This window comes from Martes martes, assembly GCF_963455335.1.
Source record: "Martes martes genome assembly, chromosome: 15".
Classification (NCBI taxonomy): domain Eukaryota; kingdom Metazoa; phylum Chordata; class Mammalia; order Carnivora; family Mustelidae; genus Martes; species Martes martes.
Window position 1 is genome coordinate 48,512,188 of NC_137903.1, and position 26,272 is coordinate 48,538,459.

Here is a 26,272-nt window from a genome sequence, read left to right on the forward strand (position 1 = left end):
GCCCCATCTTGGGTGTAGATTACTTAAATAAGAACTTTAAAAATAAAAATTCAAATTAAAAAAAAAAAAGAAAAAACAGAATCAGAGACAAAAGACAAATGATAATCTGGGGGAAAAAACTGCCAGCACTGCCCATTCACCTGTCCATTCAGTTAAGGAAAAATAATGTTTTAGTCTAGGTTTTATGTTTGATTCACAAATAAACCTCCACCAACAAAAACAATCATTCCCACTATAATGTAAGACTGGGAACAACCACATAGCCAAAGGAATAAAGTGTATATTTATACACTTTATACACTATTTATAAAGTGGTATGTTTATACAACTGGACTCTCTGCAGTTATAAAATACAATGAAAAACTTTATATATGGCTCCAGAGTGATCAGTGAAAAATAGTGTTAAATGCAAAATACAAGGTGCAGAACTAAAATATTCAACCTTTTTTTCTAAGAGGAAGGAAATGAAGATGTTTGCATACATCAAATAGAGAGCATATGTCACACAGATCACACATACACACACATACACAAACACATGCCTACATACATACATACATAGGTGTATTTTCCTAACTCTGTCCATCGAGCAATGACCAGCCCAGAGACAATGAGAACTCCTAACACCTGGACTATGGTCTCTAAATACCACTCACCACTAAAAATGATCTGCAGTAGAAGTACTAGGTAAGTCTGAAATATCTTGTATACAAGAAAGTAAAAACACCATCGAAGACCACTACAGTCCTGTCAAGAGGATTCAGAAGCCAACTTAAAGAGTCTTCCACACACCAAAGATAATTAGAGCTTTGAAAGAAGTAACTGCAAGGGATTGAAACACATATAATCTGTTAAAATCCACAAGTTCAGAATACTAAAAAAGAAAGAAAGAAAAAACCCAACCTCTTTAGTCTTTTGTGGAAGATGCTAGAAAATCAACACATTATTCTGAGTATTATTTAAGAAGAGAGAATAACACCAAGCACTAATTTTCCTATATAAGCTATACTGATGTGGTTCACTTCTTCTTGATAATAAAATTCCAGCTAACAAATGCAGGACGGATGGCGGAATATCATCCTTGTACAAGCCTTACCGAAACACTGTATCTAAGCAATGACCATCAGTGGTTTTGGAAGGACCCGGAGGAAACTTTATAAGGAGAGATGGAGCTGACAACACCTAAATCCACTGATCAGACTTAACCTCACAAAAGAAGAAACAAGGAGGTGCATGTGCCTCCTGACGTGTTGTCACAGAAGGTACATAACACTTCGTGTGATGGACTCTCGCCAAACTGACCGAGCTTCCAGTATAGATCAAACTACCAGCTTACAGGAAACACGAGAAACAGAAATAGTGAAGAACGCCAAGAGAGAAGATGCCATCAGCAAACTACAGAATGTGGGAAATCCTACAGAAAAATCCCTGTTTCTCCAATAAATAAACTGCCAAGAAAGAAGCAAAAGAGGGAAAAACAGAAAAAGGAAGTCTGTAAATGTGGACAGATGCATCTTTCAGGTGTGAAAACTGTCTGAATCCTGAATGTAACAAATTAATCATTAAAAACAGTTATGGACCAATCAGGAAAACTTGCTTTCTGATTGGATATCTGATATTAAAGAATTATTGTTAAAAATTGTTTAGGCATGATAATGATATTGTGGTTATCCTAAAAGAAAAAAAGTCCTATCATTTAGAAATATAATCGAGTATGCACGGATAAGATGACGTGATGTCTGTGATTTGCTTCAGAAAGAACCAGTAGGGGAGGAGAAAGGAACAGGTGTGTGTGGCAGGAAGGGGAGAGGAGTATGGAGAAAACAGAACTGGCCAAGCGTTGGTAATTAAAGGCCTGACTTTATCATCAGAGAGCTTGGGTTCCAGTCTTGGCACCACCACTTGATGGCTACAAAACCTTGGTCAAGGTCCTAAACACCCTTAGCCTCAGTTTTTCTTTATCAATAAGTAGAGGTAATGGTAGAGGTTCCCCATAAGGCTGCCACAAGCATTAAAGAAGATAATTCATGTAATGTACTTAGCACAGTGCCCAGGCACAGAGTAAGTGACACAAAATGAGTTGGGTTTCATTATTCTTTTCATTAATTAAGACCACTGTTGTTCAAGATCAGGAAGCTAGAGTCAAAAGGTGGTAGAATTGGGATGCAATGTACTGACTTCAAAGCCCTCCTTCGTTCCAGTGCATTATTATGCCTCCCCCATCTCTACCCTGAGTCTCAGTGGAGACTGAAAACACGTAAAAATACTCTGCAGTAAGAGTCTCTTTTTCATAAGACAAGGCTTTGATGGCACTGCTACTCACGGCTTCTAGAATCAGACAGTGAGCCATCCTCTGTCACAGTGTCACAGCTTCATGTGTCTTTACTGTTAATGGTTCCTCATCTGGTAGCAAGTACACACTCTAGTATCCCAACCCCCTTACGTCAATATGCACGCTCGTAAATCCACAGGGATTAGACACTGCGCTAGCTCACCATCCTCCCAAAATATGACCTCAAATATGTCACTTTTACGACATCAGATGCTGGTGTAAATCATATGAAGCAAACCTCAGAATCCCAACATGTCAAACTCCCAGTGAGAGAACATCAAACTTTGCAGGCAGTACAAGCTAACAGAACATTACGGTGCTAAGTACCCACATCATGAGATCTCCTGTAGGGTAAATAGTTCCACTTTTATTTAATAACAGAATTACAAATTCTGAGAAACCCTCTTCAATATTATTTTATTTCTTTGTTGGGCCATGCTGACCACATGGCTGATTCATGTCCCACCTTCCCTGTTCCCTGACACCAGGCCTCACTGCCCGGCTCCCCTGCCTCTCTGAGGGCCTGTACTGTTCATTCTCTTTCACTGTCCTTTTCCATCCACAGCCCTAAATGTTGGTGCTGCCTGGAACTCACTGTTCAGTTTTCTTGTGCTTACTCTCCCTGGGCAATCTCACGCCAAACCACATAGCTTCAACTACCAAGTTCACAAAAATTCTCATTCATTCATTCATTCATTCAACGCATTCACTCACTCACCAAATACAGACTAGGCCCCAGCTGTGCAGTAGCTGTCATGGGGATACAAGAGAATTCAAAACAGAATCTTACCCTCATGGACATTACAGCTGGGGGGTGGAGGTGGGTAATCAATAAGTATTTGAAGAATCACAAAAATAAATTTGCAACTATAATAGTAGTAAGTACGTACAGACAAGGTGTATGGTGTAGCTGAAAGAGAGAAAAGAGGGATCTAACCCCATCACGGAGGTTAAGGAACAAGTCCCCAGGGAATGCTGAGATCAAACCAGTAATTCTGCCCCAAATCTCTCTTCTGAAACCTACCAGAATTTCAGTGTAGCTCCATCAAAAAATTATAAGCACCTAAAACTCAACACACTTCAAATTGAGTTCATGGTCTTCCCTCCCGATGCATGGATTCCTCATCTCGGTGAAAGACAGACTAATCCATCCCCAAATTTTGCAATTATCCTTTACCCCTTTCTTTGCCCTCCAGTCTCAATTTGTCACCCAGTCCCACGTATCTTGCTCCCTAAATACCTTTCCTGCGTGTCCGTCTTCTCCATGTTCCAGCATTAGTTCAGTTCCCATCAGCTCTCATCCAGTTAGGACCAGAGTTCCCTCACTCTGACTCCCGTCTCTGTTCTCCTCCAGCCTCTTACCCACACTTGAAAGGAACTCTCTATCATGCAAACAATGTCTCTCCCCTGATTACAATCTTTCAGTGTCTCTGGTTGCTTGTATTTGGGGCAGTAACTCCAAACTGCTCACCACCAAGCCTTGTGTGGTTCCTCAGTCTCATCTCCCACTGGGTTTCGGCACGTGTGTAAACTCCAGCCATGAGGACCCACATCGCATGGGCATCTCCCGCCTGAAATGCCGTACTTCATCTTCCCTTTGTCCATAAACTCCTTTATCCCCAACTACCAGTCTGTGAACTAGTCTATGAATCCACAGTAACGTGAGAAAAATAAACTTGGAAAGCCAACCTTAGCCGCCTCCCAATATTTTTAGAAATATAAATAATGCTCCCAGAGGACTCCTGCGTAGCTACTGAGTGTCATCCCAAACACCTCTTCCCCTGTGAAGCCTTCTAGGGCTTCTTTATTTTAGGGAATCACATAATTTATTTCCCAAACTGGGAGACTTCTGAGGGCCAAGGGGGTGGTATTGAGACCTGCTGAACACGAGGCATTGACCAGGGCTGTCCCAGGGAAACCAGGCTGCACAGTCAGCCTACTCTAGAGAAAACTGACTTCTTTCTTCCCTCAACTCCCAAAGCAGCGTCATTTACCACACATCATGTGTTTGCCTGTCAACTCACTCCCTTGCCTGAGAAGCCCACAAGGGCAAGGCCAGGCCTTTTTATCTGTATCTCCAACATCTCTCAGTGCCAGGCACGGAGATGACACAAAGTGTCATCAACAAAAGTAAATATTTGTTTAACAGATTATCTGAGTGAGTAAGAAAGATTAGATGCCTTAATCTTGGCCAACAAAGGAATTTTAAAATTTCCATTATCTTTTCTCATCCCACACGATACTTCCTCATTTGGTTAAAGGGAGTTTTAAATGGGAGCAAGGTCTTCACAGAGAAAAATTTTAAGCGTCAGACCCCTTGACCAGCCGTCAACCAACCAACAGCCACTCACTCAGCATAATACAACCCCCCGGGGCATGAAGGAAGATCTTATCATTTGCTGGGGCTGTAAAAAGTACATAACTAAAAAGCAAAACTAATAGTGAAAGAAATAAACGTCAAGTAAGGGTTACAGGCATTCACGGATGGCAAGGGAGAAGCCACTCTTACGGTTGGTGGGAAAACGGTCAGCCTTCGGTTCAGGATATGATCCCAGGGTTCTGGGATCAAGACCCGCATCAGGCTCCCTGCTCAGCGGGAAGCCTGCGTCTTCCTCTCCCACTCCCCCTGCTTGTGTTCCCTGTCTGGCTGTGTCTCTCACTCTGTCAAATAAATAAATAAAAATCTTAAAAAAAAAAAAAAAAAGAAAGAAAAAGAAAATTAAGAAAGAAAAGGGTGAGAGACAGGATCGGAACCGAGACCTGAGATCCCCAAGCGGGGCAGGGGTGGGTGCTAGGGAGGCCACCAAGGATAAGCACAAGGTTTGTTTTGTTGCTGTGTCTAGACTGCTGTGTCTAGATTCCTGGCACAGAAACCAGGACATCTGAATTCTCAGCAATTATTAAGGGACTCGAAGAAGTTCCTGGATTCTCATCTCCTTCATCACAATAGTAATCCTATCTTTCTGGGACATAAAATGAGATATACGTTGCTTCTTCCCGAATAACCTTCTAACTGCAAGAACGGTTACAAAATTATTTTAGGGAAACTGCTTCTGGCAGGACTTTCCCATAGAACTGCTGAAGTCACCCCTTGGCATGTACCAACTATCTGTGTCTTTGAAAAGTTCTCTGCAAAACACAGCCTGGCAGGCTGCAGCTCTCCGTACTCCACACCTGGCCTTTCAATCTTCACGGGATAGAAATCGTCGTGTCAACAGAGGGGTTCCGCTGCGCTGTAAACAACCACACGCAGACCTTCCTTGTCAACCTGGGGCTCGGGGACAGGCTTTCAGGAATGGCTAGGATACACACTAGCAGCTGTGATGATTGGTATAAAAAAGATCCCCACACTCCAGAGAAGACTAAACTTCTCATGACCTCTTCCCTGTCCAGCTCAGCCGGGGAAAACCTGAAGTCACCAAGTGAGGTGTCCTAATACGGGGTTTGCCAACGAACCAGAACTACTACGCTCTCCACTGCGCTCAGATAAAGCACAGTCCCATCAAAGAAAGGGAATTCTTACTTAAAAACCATTTGCTGGGCACCTGGGTGGCTCAGTGGGTTAAAGCCTCTGCCTTCGGCTCAGGTCATGATCCCAGGGTCCTGGGATCGAGCCTCACATCGGGCTCTCTGCTCAGCAGAGAGCCTGCTTCCTCTTCTCTCTGCCTGCCTCTCTGCCTACTTGCGATCTCTATCTGTCAAATAAATAAATAAAATCTTTAAAAAAAAAAAAAAACAAAAAAAAACAACCATTTGCTCTGCTCTGCTTTAAAGCACCTTCTTCCCAAAGCCCAGGAGCATTCAGGATATTGCATAACTAGCGCTGGATCTACTTGTGAAGTACAATTTTATAAAAAGACCAACCCAAGTATGTATGTAATGAGTCAATAGGATATGTTTTTCCAGTTGTCCCCATTAATACTTTTTCTCCCACTGACTCCTTACTGACGGGGCTGACCTAGGCTACAAACTTACAGGGCATGCCAACAATATTAGGTCCTATTAGCTAACAAGCTAATAATATTAGCTAAAGAATTCTTACTTGGCATAAATAGGTTCTGTAGGCTTATAATGTTTTCATGGAGAGCAGTAAAACCATAACAAATGAGGAAAAAAATCTGGTTCAACTAACAGTAATATTTATTTAACCAAAGGAGAAAAAAAATAAGGTAATGAAGATGGCATTAAATAAGCCATTCTATTTCTGTCATTAGTAGATTTTGGCATACGGCAAAGCCTTTCAATGGTGCCATTACAAAAATCTCTGAAATGCTATTCAAGATTTATTGTCCAAATCTTTAAAAATAACAATAATCATGGAGATGTTCCTTTATCATCCAACACAGGAGGTAACAGCTAAGTGAAGAAGCAAAGTACTTCAGCTATTACTACATGGATTAAAAACCTTAAAAAATTCAAAATACAGGGAAGTCAAAAGTGAAAACAAAGGCAAAGAAGATCCCTAAACTCACGGGTGCTCTAATCCCATTTTTCTACAAGGCACAAAGCATGTGGACTTGAACTCATGAATGCTATAAATGCATCTGCTAAGTAGCATGAGTCTGTGAAACAGGCACAGGCAGGTATGTGCTAGAAGATCTAAAGGTTTGATGGAGAGAAGTGGGTGGGAGTAATAAGGGAGGTGTGGGGCAAAGTAGGACAAGGTATAGGGGCCCTGAGGGCAGAAGGAAGAAGTTCCCCAGAAGCCAGAAGGCTATACTTGAACAGGGAGGTAGGCGGAGTCAAGGAGAAAGTGGGCCTGGAGAGGAGGTTAAATATTGGACAAGATTATTCAAACATAAAATACCCAAGTCCTGCCGGCAAAAGTTAGGTGGCAGGATAAGAAGCAGGAGGCTCTCTGGGTGAAAATCTGTGGGACAGAAAGCCATGTTAAAGCTCCAGGAAGGACTAGAGGGTGAAAGGGACATTTGGCAAAGGAATAAAGTTAAAAACAGCCTGGAGAGAGAGAACGGATATAGGGGCAGAGCCACGGAAATGCCAGGAGCCTGGTGAGCTCCCCGCATGAGACAGGTCTCCACTCTCCTCACATTAAGTGATTTTAGAGGGAGTAGCAATGACTATTGATTACTGCCTCCCTTGGGAAAACCTAATAAACCAAGAGCTGGGGCTACCTGAACCTCCCCAGACCCCTCTCTCCGACTCCTTGATCCAGGCACATTCTGGGATTCCAGCATGGGACACCCAAGTGCTAGGGCTGCGGCACAAAGTTCAGTAAGACGAGGGACATGAGTTCTCTGGAAACCATAAAGCGCCGTATCCATACGAGGAATCGTTACTCACAGAACCCCTTGGACTAAAAAGATAAAGACCAAAGTCATAAGTCAATACTCATGAGTGAAGAAGTAGTTGCCAAAGATGGATACTACATATAATCCCAATCAAGATCCTCCCAGGTAGAAATTCCAGTAATTTCAGGGGACGTTACGCCTCGTATGTTTACTTGACAGCCCAGTATTCTTCAACAATTAAAAACGCTATCCAACCCTCGAGGCTGGGTGGCTCAGTGGGTTAAGCCTCTGCCTTCGGCTCAGGTCATGATCTCAGGCTCCTGGGATCGAGTCCCGCATCGGGCTCCCTGCTCAGCAGAGAGCCTGCTTCCCCCTCTCTCTCTGCCTGCCTCTCTGCTTACTTGTGATCTCTCTCTGTGTGTCAAATAAATAAATAAAGTCTTAAAAAAAAAAAAAACCTTATCCCAGGCAGAATATGGAGCTCTTAATAAGCTATCGTACTGATTTACTGAAATGGAAGTCCGTAGCTAATGTATTTCCAAGGAGTTTTTTTCTGACACATTACAGACCTTAACTAATTAGGTTAATTCAATTCAATTCAATCACTCACTAAGTAACTTCCAAGTACAAGGTAGTATGTGCGCTACTGCAGGGCTTGCAAAGATGACCCAAACCACCTGCCTTCTAGTTGCCTGGCCAATTCATCTTCTCAGTTTCTATTGTAGATCGGAGGGGAGCTACCTCCCCTTTCCACAAGTGGAGACAGAAGGCAATCTTTACATTCTGTGCCTAGCCTACAACCCAGGAAATACATTTTCCAGGAACACATTTCATTGCAAAAAATAAAAAAAGTCAAGGAACTTCTTAATGCCTGCTGACGGAGGACGCTGTTGGGTGCTCATTTCTGTGTTCATCCTAGCCCAGCTTACATCCAACCACTCTTGTCATGATTGCATAACCACAGCATGTCAAGTTGTTTCTTGTTGCAACTGTAACTTGTAAAATTAAACTTCAGAACTGAGATAGGCAAGCTAAATAATTGCCTACTTTAAAAATATGTATATGTGTAATTTGCATGCCACTTTAGATAAGCCCTTGAATTATGAGCTCTGAAAGTCACAACTGTCACCAATTTCTAAAATAGTTTCAATGTTGCAATTCCCCCTGCAGACAGGCCCTATCCCTGCCTTCTCCGTGGTCGAAGCAATATGTTATACTAGCCTATTGCAATCTGCTTTTCGTGTTTTAACAAGAACTTAATTAATCACCACATTTACTTCTCCCATGCTATGGGACTTCTGACATTCCAAAGAAGGATCACAAAATGGCCCAAAATGCACTTGTGTGTGCCTCAGGTAGCACCAAGTGGTACTGATAAGTTCAAGGGAAGCTGGGGCTACTTATCACACTTAGGATTCCCCCCACCACCCCGATGTGATCTAGTCCCTGCCCTCTCCTGCCTCTCCTGACCTCATGGGAGGTGCCATGACACTCCCTCTCTCAATCTGGGCTGCCTCACTCTCTGAGAGAAAACAGCCAGTAGAAAGGGGGCTGGCCGGGAAGAGCCTGGAGCAAGCCACTAGAAATGTAACAGTCAAGGCTCGCCTGATGGACAATTCCGCACAATGCTGAGGCACCATCTGCCTGGAAAGATACTCATAATCGGGCAAACCACCTTCCTCCTTGGTAGGATTTTTAATCAGGCACAGCAAGTAGTACCAATTAACGACCGAGCTCTTGATTTGCACCCTGTGATTCTTCAAGAAGCTCCAACCACTTCAAACAGTGGCCTACTAATTCCCAGAAATCCATGTGAGATGAAAAAATGAGACAGGGAGAAAGGGGTGATGGATAAATTACTAGCCAAGAAAACAAAATGATCAGTTCTCTCCAAAGAGTGAAAATGAGTCAGTGCTGCAGAGGGAAGCTAGAACCTCAGGGTTCTTCCAGGATGAACTTTAAACGCTGGATAAAAGACCTCCACACCAACCAAGGCCATTTTTCTGGGGACCTATGATCCAAGGGAGGTAAGCCTGACCACAGGAGCCCCACTCCTCCTAGGGCATTGGCTCATCCAAGAGCTAAGTTTGCTGGGTTTTGCTGCTTTGCCCAGTGGCCCTCCAGAACTGTTCTCTGAACCCTGTTTGCCTAGCTGGAAACCTGAGGGGAGGTGACATTTCAATGCTGCATTTTATGATCAGCGAATAAGTGCTGGTCCCAGTAATGGTTTAATGCAGTTAAATACACTCAGATGTCCTATCACCAACACTTCCCACTTCACAAGGGGTAAAACAAAAATAGCTGATCGTGTCTAAATTAATTTCCATGTCCGTTCAACTGTATTTCCAGAGAGCCAACACACAACACGTTCTACTGGTCCTACGCTCGGGCTCTAGAAGTATGAAAAAGGGGGGGACCCCCCAAACTGAGCATCTTGGACTGAAAAACCCTTCAAAAACATCATCTTCCCCCCATCCCCACCACCACCCCCAGGAGAGCTAAATAGCCCAGACCCACACTACCCATGATTTTCTTCTACCTTGGTACATTCCAACTCTACTAAACTAAAAGGTTATTATTAGGTGAAAGGTGAGTCTACCCCCTAGAATAGAGAGGTTTTCATAACATCTCTCTGCGTAATGAACATGCCACTTCCCCAAACAGTCCATACTGTTTCCTTTTAAAAAAAAAAAAAAAATGGTGTTTCATGGAATCTATGGTGCGTCAGCCCCCCTCCCAACATCTGAGTCAGAGCATGTGTGTGTCCAACCAAGGTTCTGGAGGATCAGGGTGTATCACTTTCAGAGTTACTCCAATAGCTGAACTTATTATGGCTCTCTTCCAGCCACACACAACATAAGCACCATCTATTTTAAAACAAATTTCCTAACCCACACGCGATGGAAGATACCTCATAGGGAGGTAGGCTTCCTCCTGAAACAAATCACTTCTATCCCCAACTGTATTTGTCATCACTCACGATTAAGGCATGTTTTGGGTATGTATTTTTATCTTTGACCATGTAACTCCTGGAGCAAAAGAAAGCCTCCTCAAATGTGACCGTGGTGCCTGAGCCAATTCAGAGCTTTAGAAGAGGAATGAATGGGAGATGAGAGCCCTTAAGCCCAGCGACTTCTCTCACACAAACAGTAAGGGAGGGGGGGATCCCTCCGTGGAGGGAGGAGGCAGGGTGGATGATCGGGGAAGGACAGCAGCAGGGCAAAGGCAGCCCTGGCGGCCGCACTTCGCGAACTGCCTGCAGAGGGGAGTGAGATCTTCTCCGTGTACAATACCCAAGCACCCTGTGCTGCCTCGCATGGGCACGAATAATAAACACGCCGAGGTGAGCAGACAGATGCACCGAGACCAGCCACCCCAAAAGGTCAAACTTCAGAAATCCCGGGGATCCCAGCACCCACCCAAACACATCCATCAGTCGGAGCGGGAGAAGGGACTCGGAGACTTAACACAGGATTCTGAATTTTGTTGTTTCCTTCTAGATCTGGCTTGCAAAGTACGGTGGCTACATGCACAGCTCGAGAGGAGCAGGCAGGCTGAGGGCGGCGGGGGGGGGTGGGGGTGGGAAGGGAGGGGTGTCTCACACCAGCCACCCAGGCCTCAATGTGACGAAAGTCGTCAGCAGCCCCAACCGCATCCCAGCCCCTCCGCCCCGGCGAGCAGACGCCCCCACCCCAGCTTCCGTCCCCGCACTAGCAGCAGCAGCCCCGGGCCGGGCCGCGCGCCGGCAGCGCCACCACCGCGGCTCCCATCCCTTCCGCGCGGCAGACTCCCCGCAGGCCTCCCTCCCAGCCCACCCGGGCTCGCCGGGGAGCCGAGCCGCGGGCCGCGCCGCCCGCACCCCCCGCCCGAGGCCGGCGGGGGCCACGCTTACCTTGGGCGCTCGCGGGGGGGCTGAAGGTGGCAAGCCTCCCGCCCCCCGCCCCTTTCCTCCTCGCCTTTTCTCTTCCTCCCTCCTCTCCTCTTCCTTCGCCTCCCCACGGTGAGTCCGGGTGTCCCCCTCCTCCCCGCCGCTCCGAGTAGACGCCGAGAACCCCGGAGCCCGGCCCGCGTGCGTGCGTGCGGGAGGAGACGGCGCGCGGCCAGCTCTCCAGTAACTGAGCGCGGCGCGCAGCTCCCAACTAAAGTGTGAAAGAAGCGGCGGCCGCGGGGCCGCGGCGCGGAACGTCCCCCCGGGAGTGGGCAGGGAGCGAGCGGGAGCGGGCTGGGAGCGAGCGAGGGAGGGGACCGCCGGGGAGGGGCGGAGGGAGGGAGGGGCCCTCCTCGCCCAGTCACTCACTCGAGGGGCGGGGGCAGCCGGCCACGCCCCCGCCGCCGGCCCCTCCCCGCTCCCCGCTCCGCGCGCGGCCCGCCGCCCTCCTCCGGGGAGGGGCCTGCCGAGGCAGCCGGGCGGCGGAGCCCCGGGAGGACCGCTCTGGGCGAGCGGGCGCGGGGGGCTGCGGGGAGGGAAAGAGGGCGCCGCGGGGCACATATGTGAGCGTCTGTGCGTGTGTGTGTGTGCGCGCGCGCCCGGGCGTGTGCCACGAGCCCGCGGGCCGGTGGGAGGGGAGACCCCGGCGGGAAAGCTGCGTGCGGGCCCTGTCACCCCGGGGGAGGCGCGGGTGCAGCGGGGCAGCTCCGAGGCCGGAGGGCCCAGCTCTGCGGTAGACCCGGACAGCCTCTGGGCCCTGCCGCGGGGCTGCGCCTGCTGGGAGCGGACGGAGCGAAGGCCGGGCACCCTCGGCGCGCCGCGCGGCCCCTCCCCTCCCCGGCTGGATGGCCGCAGCGCCGCGGCTCCCGCCCGGCACCGAACCGCCTCCCGGGGGCCCTGGAGCGGCGGCGCCTTCCAGCTGAATGAAGCCCGGGCCACCGGCGGCAGCGACCCCGCGGGGCAGAGCGCGGTGCGCCCCCGGCCCTGGCGGCAGACTTCGCGCCCTGCTTTCCCTCCCCGCCCTTCCCGGGCTCCGGGGACTAAGGGCGGAGGCCGCGTGGGCTGGGCGCGTCTGGGATGGTCGAGGGTCCAGAAAGATCGCCGTTCAGTTTTCTGTGGGCACTCACAAGAGGCCACCCAGTTTCCCCCCCTTTGGGAGAAGGTATTTGTTTCCCTCTTCTGGGTCATCTTGGGTGTTCCGTGCGGGCACCGAATTGATCTCTCCACATCGATAGCGGTTGGACGTCTTTTGTGCGGCTTCCCCGCGCTTCGCTGCTGCTGCATTGCCCCAGACACGTGAGGAATGCCAGGCCTCCGGAGCGAGGGACACCCAAGAAAACAATAGGGGCAAAAGATAACCCCCCCACCCCGGGTCTCGCGGATTACACACAGACCGAACCATGTCTCACTTTCCACCGAGATGAAGTTGGAGAATGGAAAAGGACACGTCAGAGCCGTGACAGTGATGAGACACTTAATTGAAAAGCAAATTCATAATTTAGTGTAATGAAATGAGTTAATAACCACCCATCATGGCTGGGAAGTCAGGCTTTGCGGGGGGGGGGGGGGGATTGGCTTTCCGGTGCTTTTTCGTTCTCAATTTAAAAGAATGGTTTCACGTTGTTTGTGAAAATCAACTTGTGTTCTGTTTTTTAAATTACCCATATTCTAGTTCATATTTCTCCTTGGAACCAGAGCTAGCTCTCTGTAGTCTGAAGAGGAACGGTTAAGTTGGGAGAGGAGGCAAATTAGGATTCCAGTCAGGCACTGCCAAGCACCATCTCTAGGACCCTAGGCAATCCGTTTCATTTCTGTCAGCCTTCCTTTCCTCAGCTGTAAAATGGGATTGATGATACTGGCTCCCACCTCTTAGGCTTGTTGTGAAAGTAAAAGGAAAATAAAACGAGGAGCCAACGTGTGTAAAACACTTTGTGTAATGACACATGGTAAGAGCTCACTGAATGTGAGCTGTTATTTCAGATATATAGTTTAACCCCAAATTTGGTAAACTTTTTTTTTTTTTAATCTTTGCATTCCTTCTTAAAGTTGGGGGAGGGATCCATCTGCTGGGTTTGTGCAAATGTAGTCAGCCCTTCTTTGGGGTTTTTAGGCCATGCCTAAAGCCTCCTATGCTGAAACGAAAGAAATCTATGATGACTAAGATGTGCGTGCGTTTATCTATATAAAAGGATCCTTAAGAGTAACAAGCTTTTGTCTCCTCCCCCTACCCCACTTCCCTCATGCACACAGACCACCCTGAATGGACCAACTCTCTAAATGTTGACCTGTGTTGAGTTCTATCCCTTCAGGCCTCAGAACGGGGACTGACACTGTAGATCGCTGAGGGCAATGCAACATCGGTCTCCTTTGACTTGGTCTCCTCAGAGCTAACAGAAGGCCACAAAGCAAGCACGTCATACATGTATAAATTAAGTACAGCATCCGTCCTATGAGCTTTTAAAGCAAGTTTTAAATTATTCAAAGGAATACATGTTCATTGTAGAAAATTTAGAAATTTTGGAAACTTGGTCAAGTATGAAAAAAAGAAAAATCACTATAATCCTATCATTCAGCAAGAAACACTCAATAAGTGCTTCGAGTATATTCATTTTTCCCTTCATTTATTTCATTATTATTTCATCAGCAAACACTTCTTTTTTGTTTTTAAAGATTTTTATTTATTTGATAGACAAAGATCACAAGTAGGCAGAGAGGCAGGCAGAGAGAGAGGAGGAAGCAGGCTCCTCGATGAGCAGAGAGCCCGATGCGGGGCTCCATCCCAGGACCTTGGGATCATGACCTGAGCCACAGGCAGAGGCTTCAACCTACTGAGCCACCCAGGCGCCCCTCATCAGCAAACACTTCTTAAGTATCCAGACAACTTCTAGGGCAGAGAACAGGTTGTGTGTTGTTAAGGAAGTGTTTGTTTCTCAATAGACACTACTTGGAAGTAACGTTATATATGGTCCTGAGGTTCTCAGCATAGTCTGCAAACAGCCCACGGAGGGGATCTGGATCTGTAATTAAGTAATAGTGTTGACCAGAAACAATCCAGGTTTTCTAGGGCTGGAAGCACAATTTGGGGAGCCAAATCTTCTAGTTAAGGCAGACAAAAGTACAAAAACCCCTTGGAAGGAAGGGTTCTTGTGAAATGAGGGGTCTTGAAACTTAAGCCCTTTTAACTTTTTGGTAAACCCTCCTGGGTGCTGTAATTTTTGTAGACATTAACTGCTTTGATAAACATTGTTTTAATGACAAAAAATCATTCTTCATTTCACTTGGGATCCCAGGAACACCTCTCCTCCATCTGTCCTCCCCACCACATGTGGAAGACACAAAGGGCAGAGACTCTCTCTCTCTCTCACATACACACACGCACACACACTTTCTTGCACATGGTCATGGGAGAGACAGTTGGACCATGCGGACTTTGGCAAGGACTGCAGAAGAGAAGACCACAGGAGGAAGGGAAAGGATAGGCAGGAGGGGCACTAAGGAGCTGGAGAGGCAGGGATCCAGCACAAACCATACAAATCTGGTCCGCACTAGCTAAATCTACTAGATATGTTATCAGAGAATAACCTTTCTAGCTATTCATAATTATTAAGATAACTCTAAGTATATGAAAATAATGAAAAACATGATTATCCCCTCTGGTTACAAGCAATAAAACCATCACCTCTTTGCCCTTCCACCCCAGCAGAATCTCTGAATTCCACATCTTCAAACGCTCCATGATTTTCAGAGAAAAATGATATCCTTTATGCTCAGAAAATTTGCGTTTTTAAACTTCAAAGTTTACTTTTTTTTTAAAAAAAATATTTTATTTATTTATTTATTTGACAGACAGAGATCACAAGTAGGGAGAGAGACAGGCAGAGAGAGAGGAGGAAGCAGGCTCCCCCAGAGAGCCGCATGCAGGGTTCAATCCCAGGACTCTGGGATCATGACCTGAGCTGGAGGCAGAGGCTTTAACCCACTGAGCCACCCAGGTGCCCCCAAAGTCTACTCTTGTAATTAATTTTATTCCTAAATCTTCAACTTATAAAATAGTTGGCACTATAGGATCATTCATAACAAATAATTTTGAATGTTTTGTTTCTTATTTTTTCTTTTAAGTAGATTGAGAGTTTGTATCCGCCCCACCCCCACCCCAGCCCCTGCTGAAGCCCTAAACCCAGTGTCAGTGCTATTAGGAGGTAGAACTTTAGGAGATGAGGTGACAAGGGTGAGGTCCTCATGATGAGATTAGCACCCTTAATAAGAAGAGAATACAGAAAGAACTCTTTCCTACCCCCATCCCACCCACGACACAGCCGTCTGGAAATGGAAGCCAGGAAAAGGGCCATTACCAAGAACTTGACTGTGCTGGTAACTTGATCTCATACTTCAGCCTCCAGGACTGTGAGAAATAAACATCTGTAGTTTATTTACTTTTTTAAAAGCTTTTTGTGTTTTTTTTTAAAGTTTTATTTATTTGTCAGAGAGAGAGAGCACAAGCAGGCAGAGTGGCAGGCAGAGGCAGAGGGAGAAGCAGGCTCCCCGCTGAGCAAGGAGCCCCATGCATGACTCAATCACAGGACCCTGGGATCATGCATGACCTGAGCTGAAGGCAGCTGATTAACCGACTGAGCCACCCAGGTGTCCCAAACATCTGTAGTTTAAGTCACCCAGTCTGTGGCATTTTGTTAGAGCAGCCCAAGCAAGGACAGGTAGGTTCCCTTCCCTATTGATGATAAAAAGGAACCCAAGGCAAATGCAGGTGGATTGAAAAAAAAGTAGTAAATGCTACAAAAGCCACCTCCTAGAATATCTCAGATTGATCGACATGAATTCATTTTACGTGATTTGTTTTTAAAAGGTACTAATCAGGTTAATTTTTCTGAATGTTAAATGTAGCTTTGGCAGGATTATTCAAAAACAAGCGATCCTAAAATAATTACTACTCTGAAATGTGCTTTCTTTGTATTTGCTCCATGCAGTAACAGCGAGCCCTGATTGTCAGCTGTGTATTAACCTGGCATCATGTGATTCGTAATGTGTGTGTCCAGTGGCTCACTTCATCTTCCCCAACAATGCAATCAGATAGACACTACTGTTCTCATCATTCCCACACAGATGTGGGAATGGGAACACAGAGGGGTAACGTGATGAAAGCAAGGCCAAGTGGTAAAGCCAAGATTGCTTCTCACTAGTCAGATGCCAGAGCCCACTCTCTATTGGAAATATATTTTCTCTTCTATCTCCTCCACTTTTTTGCTTCGATTTTTCTCATCCTTCAAGGGGAGGCCCCAAGTCTAAGTCCTAAAGGGACGTCTATCTGAGCAACACCAGCCTTGGAGTCTCTGAACTTTTATGCAGCTATAGTCTTCCTCCTTTGCTGAAATTTTACAACCTGATGCTGTTGGGGGCTTTCCACATCTTTTATGTTAACTCCACCATCAAGACCAGTAGCTAGTGGTTTGAGACTAGATAGTTGTGTGTGTGTGTGTATTTAAATCTGCCTTTGGGGAGGGACCATAATGTACAGGCAGGGAAAGCACCCAACAAACACTTGTGGATTGAGGGTTGTTTATGCACAGGTACGTTTATACTGGTTAATTCCAGTGACACCACACAGCCCCTTCTGAATGGTTGGGACTACATCAGAGCAGGTAGCTTAAAGTCAGTGCTAACAACTTGCTAATGGTTCTAATTGGTCTCGCAATGATGTGTAAATTAGTCTGAGTAACTTGCTTTTCTGGATCTGAAAAATTATGACTCTGACTTACATCCGTTTATTTCTTCCTTGGGTTTCACCCTAGGGTCTGAATTTTCTTTTATCTCACTTTCCAAATCTGGGTAGATAGCAGATGAAAACGTGTAACAGTCACTTGAGGCAGGGAGCGTTAAGAACCCATAACCTAGAGGTGAGATTCGGCTCCAGGCAAAAGAGTAAGAATGAAGGAGGGTGGGGATCTCAGAGGCTCAGGAGGGGTCAGCCAGCCCCCAGGCTATGTGCTACTTCTCGTTTCACAAGCCTTGCCCAGATATTACAAGATAGCTTTCCAGCATGGAGCCCCTTTGTTCAGTAGCTCTGCCACTGTGGGTGTAACAGATGAATCCCTGGACATTCAAGTCCTCAGTTCTGACTGGTGTCAGCTTGGCATACCGTCCTGCTTTCAGCCTGCAATGTGTTAACGGTAATTGTTATTTCACGGTTGGTCTTGTCTGTCCAGGGGATTATAAACTGCTGAAAGAGGAGGTCTTGCTCTCTAAATTTCTCCATCATGCACACAAAACCTTCCATAATGTGGGTCCTGCCTACCTGTGAAGATTAAGTCCTAGTTCCAGTTGCTAACTGGAGGGATGGCCCAGCTACTTGGCCGACTTGCGGGTTCCCAGCCATCTTCCATTATCTCTACCCTTACACCCTTGCACTGTTGCTGCCTCTGTGCGGACTGCTCAAACCTCAACATATTTCAAGAGCTCGCCTGTCAGCCAACCCTACTCTTTCTCTGCTATTCACTAGCTCTGTGGTTACGGGGCAGCCACCTTGACCTGAGATCAGGTTCCTCGTTTGAGCCTCAGGATCCTCCTTTGCAACAAGGGGACCATACTCTATATACAGAGAATTAAAAATAAAGGCCTGGCATTCTGTGCATTTAAAGCACAGATATGGATGCTTTATAAATGGCTATCATAATCTCTTGTTCTTTATGGTCTGACTTAAATGTCTTTTGTTCTGAGAAGCCTTTCAAAATTCCCCTCGTCAGAATTGAACTCTTCCTCCCCAACCTCCTATTGTAGTTTTGGGCTTGTTTAAATAGCCTTTGAGATTTGGTTTGTTTGTTGTAGTAGTTAACCAATTCTGACTAATACATGGCAGGCATGTATTTTGTAAATTGCACGATTCAGTTGTTTATCGTACAATCACATGACTGTGTAACCATCAACACTGTTCCATTCTGGAACATTTTTATCACCTCAAAGAATAGGAGGGTTTCAATTTTTCCACATCCTCACAGTCACTTGTTAATACCTGTCCTTTTTGTTGTAGCTGTCTCGTGGGTGTGAAGTGGTATCTCGTTGTGGTTTGGGTTTGCATTTCCTTAATGACTAATCGTGTTGAACACCTTTTCATGTGCTCTGTTGAAGTTTGCTTATAATTTTGTGATGGCAGCTGTTAGAGCCAGCACTTGGATACTCTTCGTATCTCCTATAACCCTTTCCTTAAAGCTTTGTAAATTGTGGGACTCAAGATGTGTTTATCAAATGAATTGTTTATTGCTGATATCACCCACGAGGTATCCTGATGTGAACTGACTATAAGAGAGAAGAGTGAGAACAAAGAAAGTATGGTGAAAAGATTAGAGCAAAATATCAAAGAATATGATGCCTGTTATTCTGAGAGTATACAAATTATATGTAGAATAATGCTTTACAGCTATTAAAGATATCCTGATATTTCTACCAGCTGATCTGCTTTCACTGTATTTTTTCCTTGATTACTTGGGTGGCTTCAATAAGGAGGTATTATATACAAATTGACGCTTCAGTTTTAAGTGAGAAAAAAAAAAAGAACTAAACTGGAAAATGTAATTTTCAACCGATGATGACAATTGGAGCACAAGGGCTTTTTATTCCTTCATGCTCCTGCAAAGTAATTTTAATTATTTAAAGATTTTATTTATTTGACAGAAAGAGACCCAGCCAGAGAGGGAAACACAAGCAATGGAGTGGGAGATGGAGAAGCAGGCTTCCCACCCAGCAGGGAGCCCAATACTGGTCTGGATCCCAGGACCCTGGGATCACGAGCTGAGCGGAAGGCAGACGCCTAACAACTGAGCGCCGCCCAGACGCTCCGGCCTTCAAAGTAATTTTAAAAACAGGAGCAAACCTGTAACATAATTAAAGTGCTACCGCATTCTAGAAAATCTAAAAAATATTTGTTAGATACTTTCTTTAAATAAAATGAGACTCATTTGAAAGAAAAAGAAAGGCAACCTCCAACTCACGAAATGCAAAAGCAAGACCCAGGGAGTGAGAAAAAGGAGTTTGCAGTGGAGTCTCGCTGCCACCCACACTGGAAAGCCTGGAGCTACAGTGGCCAGGGAGGAGCAAATGGGTCCCTGCAGAATCTCTCTGAAGGGTACCCACAGCAATACTCAGAGTTAGATCCCACGACAGCAGGTCAGAACTAGCTGCTGAGGGCGACTGTTGGACAAAGGGCCCAGCCTAGCTAACAGTGAACTACCTCACGGCCACTCTCCACAGTTACCTCACTGCCTTGGAGATCTGTTGAAGTTTCACGTCTACCTCCTCAGGCTACTGAGCTGATGTGCACTAGTCCCTTCTTCCAGCATGTGCATGGTGTTTCCGGGAGGCAGTAATTTTTGGTTGTAAGAGATGGAGGCTTCGTTATACCAGCTTGAGTCAGGGGGACCAGGGAGAATTACTCTAAAACATCGTGGAAAACAGAGCTGTTCAGGAAATTCAAGAACAAGAATACTAGAAGGACAAGAGCTCGCGGACATCTGTGTAAAGATGTGACTCCACATAAGCTTGTAAAAAATAATAATGCTATAAAAATATATAAAAATATATATAAATATATAAAAAATATATAATATATATAATATATACAATATAATATATATAATATAATACAATATAATACAATATAAATACAAATATATAACTATAAATACATATTTATATAATTATATTTTATATTATATAAATATAAATATATATTAAAATATGTAAAAATATATAAAAAACTATTAAAAATAATAATGCTTCCTAAACGTCCTCAACACCACGAAAAAACATTTCTTTCTTCCTTTTCTTTCCTTTCCTTCTTTCTTTCTTTTTGTAACTGTATGTTATGATGGATGTTATCTAAAGATATTGTGGTAATTATTTCACAATGGCTGTAATTCAACATTATTCTGTCCTCCTTAAACTTACACAGTGCTGTATGTCAATTATGTCTCAATAAAACTGGGGGAAAGAAAAGAAATATAACACCAGTGAATGAGAAAGGTATTAGTATTGATATATCAGATGAACTCTATCTAATTCATATATACATCAGTTGCAAGTTTAAATATTTTATTATTAGTGAAAATTTACTTTGCAACACACCATATAATAGTTCACAGTGACTGAGACCCACTGTACTGGATAAAAAAGAAATGCCCATACATTTACCAAAGTAGAAAAATGTATAGGCCACATTCTGATGACAGTGCAATTAAAAGTAGAAATGAATGAAAATGACATTTTTTAAAACCCACAGAAAAATTTAAAATACTCTCCCTGTATATAGTAAAGATGAGAATTCATATAAATGGGAAAAGATAGATTATGCCATCAACGGGGTTGGAACAAACTGATAACAATTTGCAAAATAGCAAAATTAAATTCCTACCTTGAGCAATATTTAAAAATAAACTCCATATGGATGACATATTTATTTATATTTTTTGCCTCATCTTTTTTTATTATTTAAATTTTTATTTAAATATAGTTAAAATAGGATGACAAATTTAAATGTGAAAAGTAAAGCTACTTTTATTTTTTTTAGTACAAGAGAAAACATAGACTTGAGATTTTGTATAATCTTGAAATAGGCAAGGCTTAGCTAAGCAGAAATTGTAAATGAAAAGATTGTTAGTCTTGAATGCATGAAACAAATGTATACCAGAAAAACATCATAAACAAAAGGGAAAGTAAATGACACACCGTGGTAACATTTGCAATATAGTTGATAGATAAATGATTAAGCCATTAGTATGTAAAGAGTTCTATAAACCAATAAGAAAAGATATGAATCCAATGAAAGCTGATCAAAGATATGACAAAATAATTCACAAAGAGGAAATATAAACTTAATAAAATAAATTAAAAAGTTCAATGTTACTAGTGTTTAAAGAAAATAAACATTATGCCACTTTCTCTGTAGATAACTGGCAGATTTTTAATAATTGCTATCTTTAGGGTTGAGGAAAGTTTAGAGGAACAGGCACTCTCATATACTGGTGATAGAGTAATTTATCAATGCATTTATCAATGCATCAATGCATATATCAAGAGCATTAAAAGTTTATATGCCCTTTGCCCTAACAACTACTAGTCTTCTAGAAATTAAACATAAAGAGTTATTCAGAGATGTACACTAATATATAACATGTCAAGGTGTTTTTAATGATATGGGGAAATGTTTATGCCACATTATACTATAAAAGAAGATATCAAATTGTATATATAACATGATCATAAAAAGCTTAAAGTATATACACATGGCTTTAAAAATATTAAAATGTTAATAATGGTTTCTGTGGTAGAATTTAGGGTAATTTCTTCTTAAAATACATTTTCTCAAAAAAATTGTTTTCCTCCATTTTCCAAAGAACCTATTTTACGTTTATAGTTACAGAAAAAGGCTATTAAAAAAGAGTCGATTAGAGAAGTATAGCTGTTGAGATTGGAAACTTTAAGATTTTTTTTTTTGGATTATTTATTTATTTATTTGACAAACAGAGATCACAAGTAGGCACAGAGGCAGGCAGAGAGAGGGGGAAGCAGGCTCCCTGCTGAGCAGAGAGCCCGATGCGGGGCTCAATCCCAGGACCCCGAGATCACGACCTGAGCCGAAGGCAGCGGCCCAACCCACTGAGCCACCCAGGCGCCCCGAAAACTTTAAGATTTTTAATTCAAACCGCCATTCTGCTCACTGCTAGCCCATCTGCACTTCAACTCATACTATAAAGAATACATTTCGAGGTTGTTCTTTCTTCTATATTTGTTTCTATAGCATTTCCAAAGGCGAGTCATACAAATAATTCAAGGATCCGAACATAAGACCTACGTGAACAGATAAAGATGCTTGTACAGGAAGGATGAGAGGAAAGAGAGGCTATTTTAAGTCTTTGCTCTCTTGCAGCAAAATTCTGGCTTTGCTTTTTCTAGGTTGTCTCGGAGCCTGTTGGGTACCAGAGATGGCTTCCATGGCAGTGATGAAAATGCACGTGCGGACCTCCAACCAGAGAGAACACGATGAACCAGGGCCCCAGCTTTGCAGCGCTCTGAACCCCATTGCTGGGTCCGTGCGGAGGCCAAGCTTCCCAGTGGCCGCTACAAGCCAGTGACCCAGTGCACTGAGGGTACTACAGCGGACCCACTCCTGGGAGACCCAGGACTCATCGGACCCTGATGTTGCTCCCAGGACTCGGCGCTCTTTGCTGAACCAGTGCGGCAGACTCTACCTCAGCAGACGACACCTCCCCCAAACTTCTGTCCCTCCCTCCCTCACCACTGCTCTTACTGGCTCCCCCAGGCCACTCTGGGTCTCTCCCCCATTTTCCTTTTTTCTCATTCAAGTATTTTCCCTAACAAATTCCTTGCATATTTAATCCCATCTTGGCTGTTTTGCTTCTCAGAAGACCTGAGCAAACAGAGCTTCCCAGCAGTCTTGAAATCCTAAACCTTGCTGCCTCCCCCTCCCCCACTCCTCCCAGTCCACGGCCATCATTGTCACCAATGCCTGTCAGGGAGGCAGAAGGAAAAGAGTAGGAACGGGATTAACGGGACAGACAGCCTGTTGCAGTTTCGGGCTCTGAGAGGTAACAGACACAGATTTAGTCACATTTCATCGATTCAGATCAGATCCACCTTCCATTTCCATCACTGGGCGTTTCTCATCCCGACTTCTTGGAGTCTGGATAAATTTCTGCTGAACACACATTCAACAACCACACCAGCGCCGTCCAACAGGAACATAACGTGAACGACATCTGTAATTTAAAATTTTCTAATAGCTGCATTGGAAAATAAAAGGAAACAAGTGAAATTTCTTTTAATAATACATTTTATTTAAGTCATCATATCAAAAGATTATCTCAGCATGTAATCAATATAAAAATTATTAATGATAAATTTTACTTTTCCTTGTAGTATATCTTTGAAATCCAATTTATATTTATATGTGGATTTATATTTATATATGGATTATATGTGGATTACATTTATGTATATATTTTTATATGGATTATATATGGATTATATTTTTATATATGTGGCTTTTATTTATTTATTTATTCATTCATTCATAGCACATCTTAATTCAGACTAACTACATTTCGAATGCTGCTCTGGGAGTGCCACATGACTGTAGCACTGTATTGGGTGCTACAGAACCAGACTATTAAGTACCTTTAATATAAGGATGAGTTTTTTCCTATTTTTGGCTTAGAAGAGCAACTGGGACCGGCATGGGCATTTAGTAAATGCTTCAAAAATACTTGGTTGGTTATTGTTAAATGAATATAAATAAGTAGTTGGTTATTGTTATGTGAATGACATGGAATGTGTGTGCTAGGAGCGTGTCTTACCCACATGGCTTTAGGGCTGGGGAGTAATGTGGGTGATGACCATGGGCTGGGTGGGGACTGAGGTGCACGGGGTCGCCTCTCAGCCCCAGGTGGTTATCGACAGCTGTGTGCTTTATCAGGAGAGAACAGAAATCTCGATGTCCATGTGAAATCTTCCAGCTTTTAATGTCAGCAATCATTTCTTTCTTTCTTTCTTTCTTTTTTTTTTTTTTTTTTGACAAAGAGAGAGAGAGTGCGTGTGTGTGCAAATGAGCACAAGCAGGGGGAGCAGCAGAAGGAGAGGGAGAGGGAGAAGCATGTGAGGCTTGATCCCGGGACTCTGGGATCATGAGCTCAGCTGAGGGCAGAGCCACCCAGGCATCCCATCAATTCAAATTTAAAATGCGTATGGTCAGGGTTTGCTTGTGGAACACACATGTTTGTAACTAGTACTCTCCACTATATGAAAGTCCTTTGAAGGCAGACAAAATATAATCACAAGTTAATTAGCATTAGCAAGAGAATGAAACAAAAAAAAAAATCATAAAAGCTGCCATGCTGCTTTTTGTGGGGGAAGGGGAGGTGTTGTATGGTCTTCAAAGCTTGGGTTAGCCTATTTCAAAAATGTTAAAATCTTGTGATTTCAGACTATGATTTCTTAATCTTTTTCTATATGTGTACATAAAGATAGGTATACCTTTAACATTTCCCTGTAGAAATATAATTAAATGCGGCACAATATCTTTTAGTGCTTGATATCACTACTGCTAACTGAACCCATGTGGCCGAAAATGCTTATTTAAATGAGACAATGTCAAAGTCCCTCCCATTCTCAGCTACAAAAGAGCTTCAACCTGTCAGTGGTGGAGAGAGCCGGTCAGGAAGTCACCTTGTGAGGTGCTATGACTGTACCACACCACAGCTGTAACCCACACTCCCCAGAATTTGCCTGAGAAGCGTCACCTCTGGTGAGGGTTGAGGAAGGAGCCCATAGTAGGAAGCCCCTCCCTCCACAGTAACCCGCAGGCTCTGATATGAAATATGTGTCAACCCTGCTGACCAGTACCTGAAACATTCTGGAATGCCATCCTGCGCATCAGCCAGGTTGATAGCCACGCGGATCGCCACGTCCCTGTGGGGGACAGGTTCGGCAGTGACTCCAGGCACAGACCTGACGTTTCCACTGGAGGTAATGCTTCTTGAAGACAGACAAAACACAGCGGCAAACTTCTGTGAGAAGGGTAGGAACCAGCATTCCCTTCACCACTGGTACGGCCCTGCTGTCACTCCCCTTCCCGTTCTTAATCAGAAGACGCTGGAAGAGCTAGTCAGGAGAATAATTCAGGATTTAAACCCAGAATTTTCTGATTCCAGGGCTAGGAGGCTTCCATGAAGCTTACTGGTCTTCATATCTTGCCCTCATTGCTCTCAGCTGTGCCACCCTGTGTCCCCACATCCTTCCAGCTGTTTTAGATCCAACCGGACTTTGCCCTTGGATATGGAACCGGGGTAGTAATGATTGCAACAGCTCATATGTATCAAGGCTCTTGGTCCAGTACTGAATGTTTGACCTGAGTCATTTCCATTGGGTCCTCATGGCATCTGCATGAGGGAGATGTTACCATTATACCCACTGAACAGACATGGAAGGACTCAGAAGCTCATGGAGTTCAGGTCACTTATTCAGAGTTGCAAAGCTAAAAAATGGTGATCCAGAGTTGAACCTGGGTCTGTTTTTTGACATCTACTCATGATCTTATATCCTTCCAAAAGGATTTGAAGTTGGTATGATCGACAGTGATGAATCATAGAATATACTTTGATAAGAAGAAAGGATTCTCGTGGAAAGTGAGGGTGGGAAGGGAGATTCAGGGCAGGCTCAACTAAACCACTCTTACAGGGGTCGACACATCTAGACTAGTCTGTGTCAAAGACTGATGCTGATTTAATTTAGGTTGTTAACTGTAAATTAAGGTAATATTTTACTGGGCTGTCCATGCTTGGAGCCATCAATCACTCCTCTCTTTCCTACGCCTGTCCAATCAGTTAGAACTTAATCTCCTCAAATTTGTCTCTTGTCTGCCCTCCCTGCTGCTCCTCCACTTCAGGTCCTTGTCGTCTCTTCTTGAATATGGAAGTGGTTTCCCAACCCTTCCTCCCTCTGTCCCTTTTTTCTCCACTATCACCATAATCTGGTGGCGTTTACTCCCTAAATAAGACTTTCTTTCCATTTCTTCTCTATTTGTACCCGCTTAGAGCCTCCTATCTCTTGCCTGGATATTGTGGTCGTCTAACCTGTCTCCCCAGCCCCCTGACCTTGCCCCACTCAAATCCACCCTCCACAGACCAATTGGAAAATATCTGTTCTCTGCTTAACATTTTGTATTGCCCTTTTGTGCATTAAAGG

General features: G+C 44.3%; 1 protein-coding gene across 3 annotated transcripts in view; it reads right to left on the reverse strand.

The window, feature by feature from the left end:
• Positions 1-11,841, reverse strand: part of LOC308355754 (uncharacterized protein C1orf21) — a 223,211-nt gene extending 211,370 nt beyond the window's left edge. For 2 of the 3 annotated variants that reach the window (XM_080824201.1, XM_080824200.1), the window contains exon 1: positions 11,474-11,841. The gene's annotated coding sequence lies outside the window, so the exon portion shown is untranslated. The remainder of the gene's footprint in view (positions 1-11,473) is intronic. The other variant, XM_080824202.1, reaches the window with a different exon arrangement.
• Between the last annotated feature and the right edge of the window lie 14,431 nt (positions 11,842-26,272).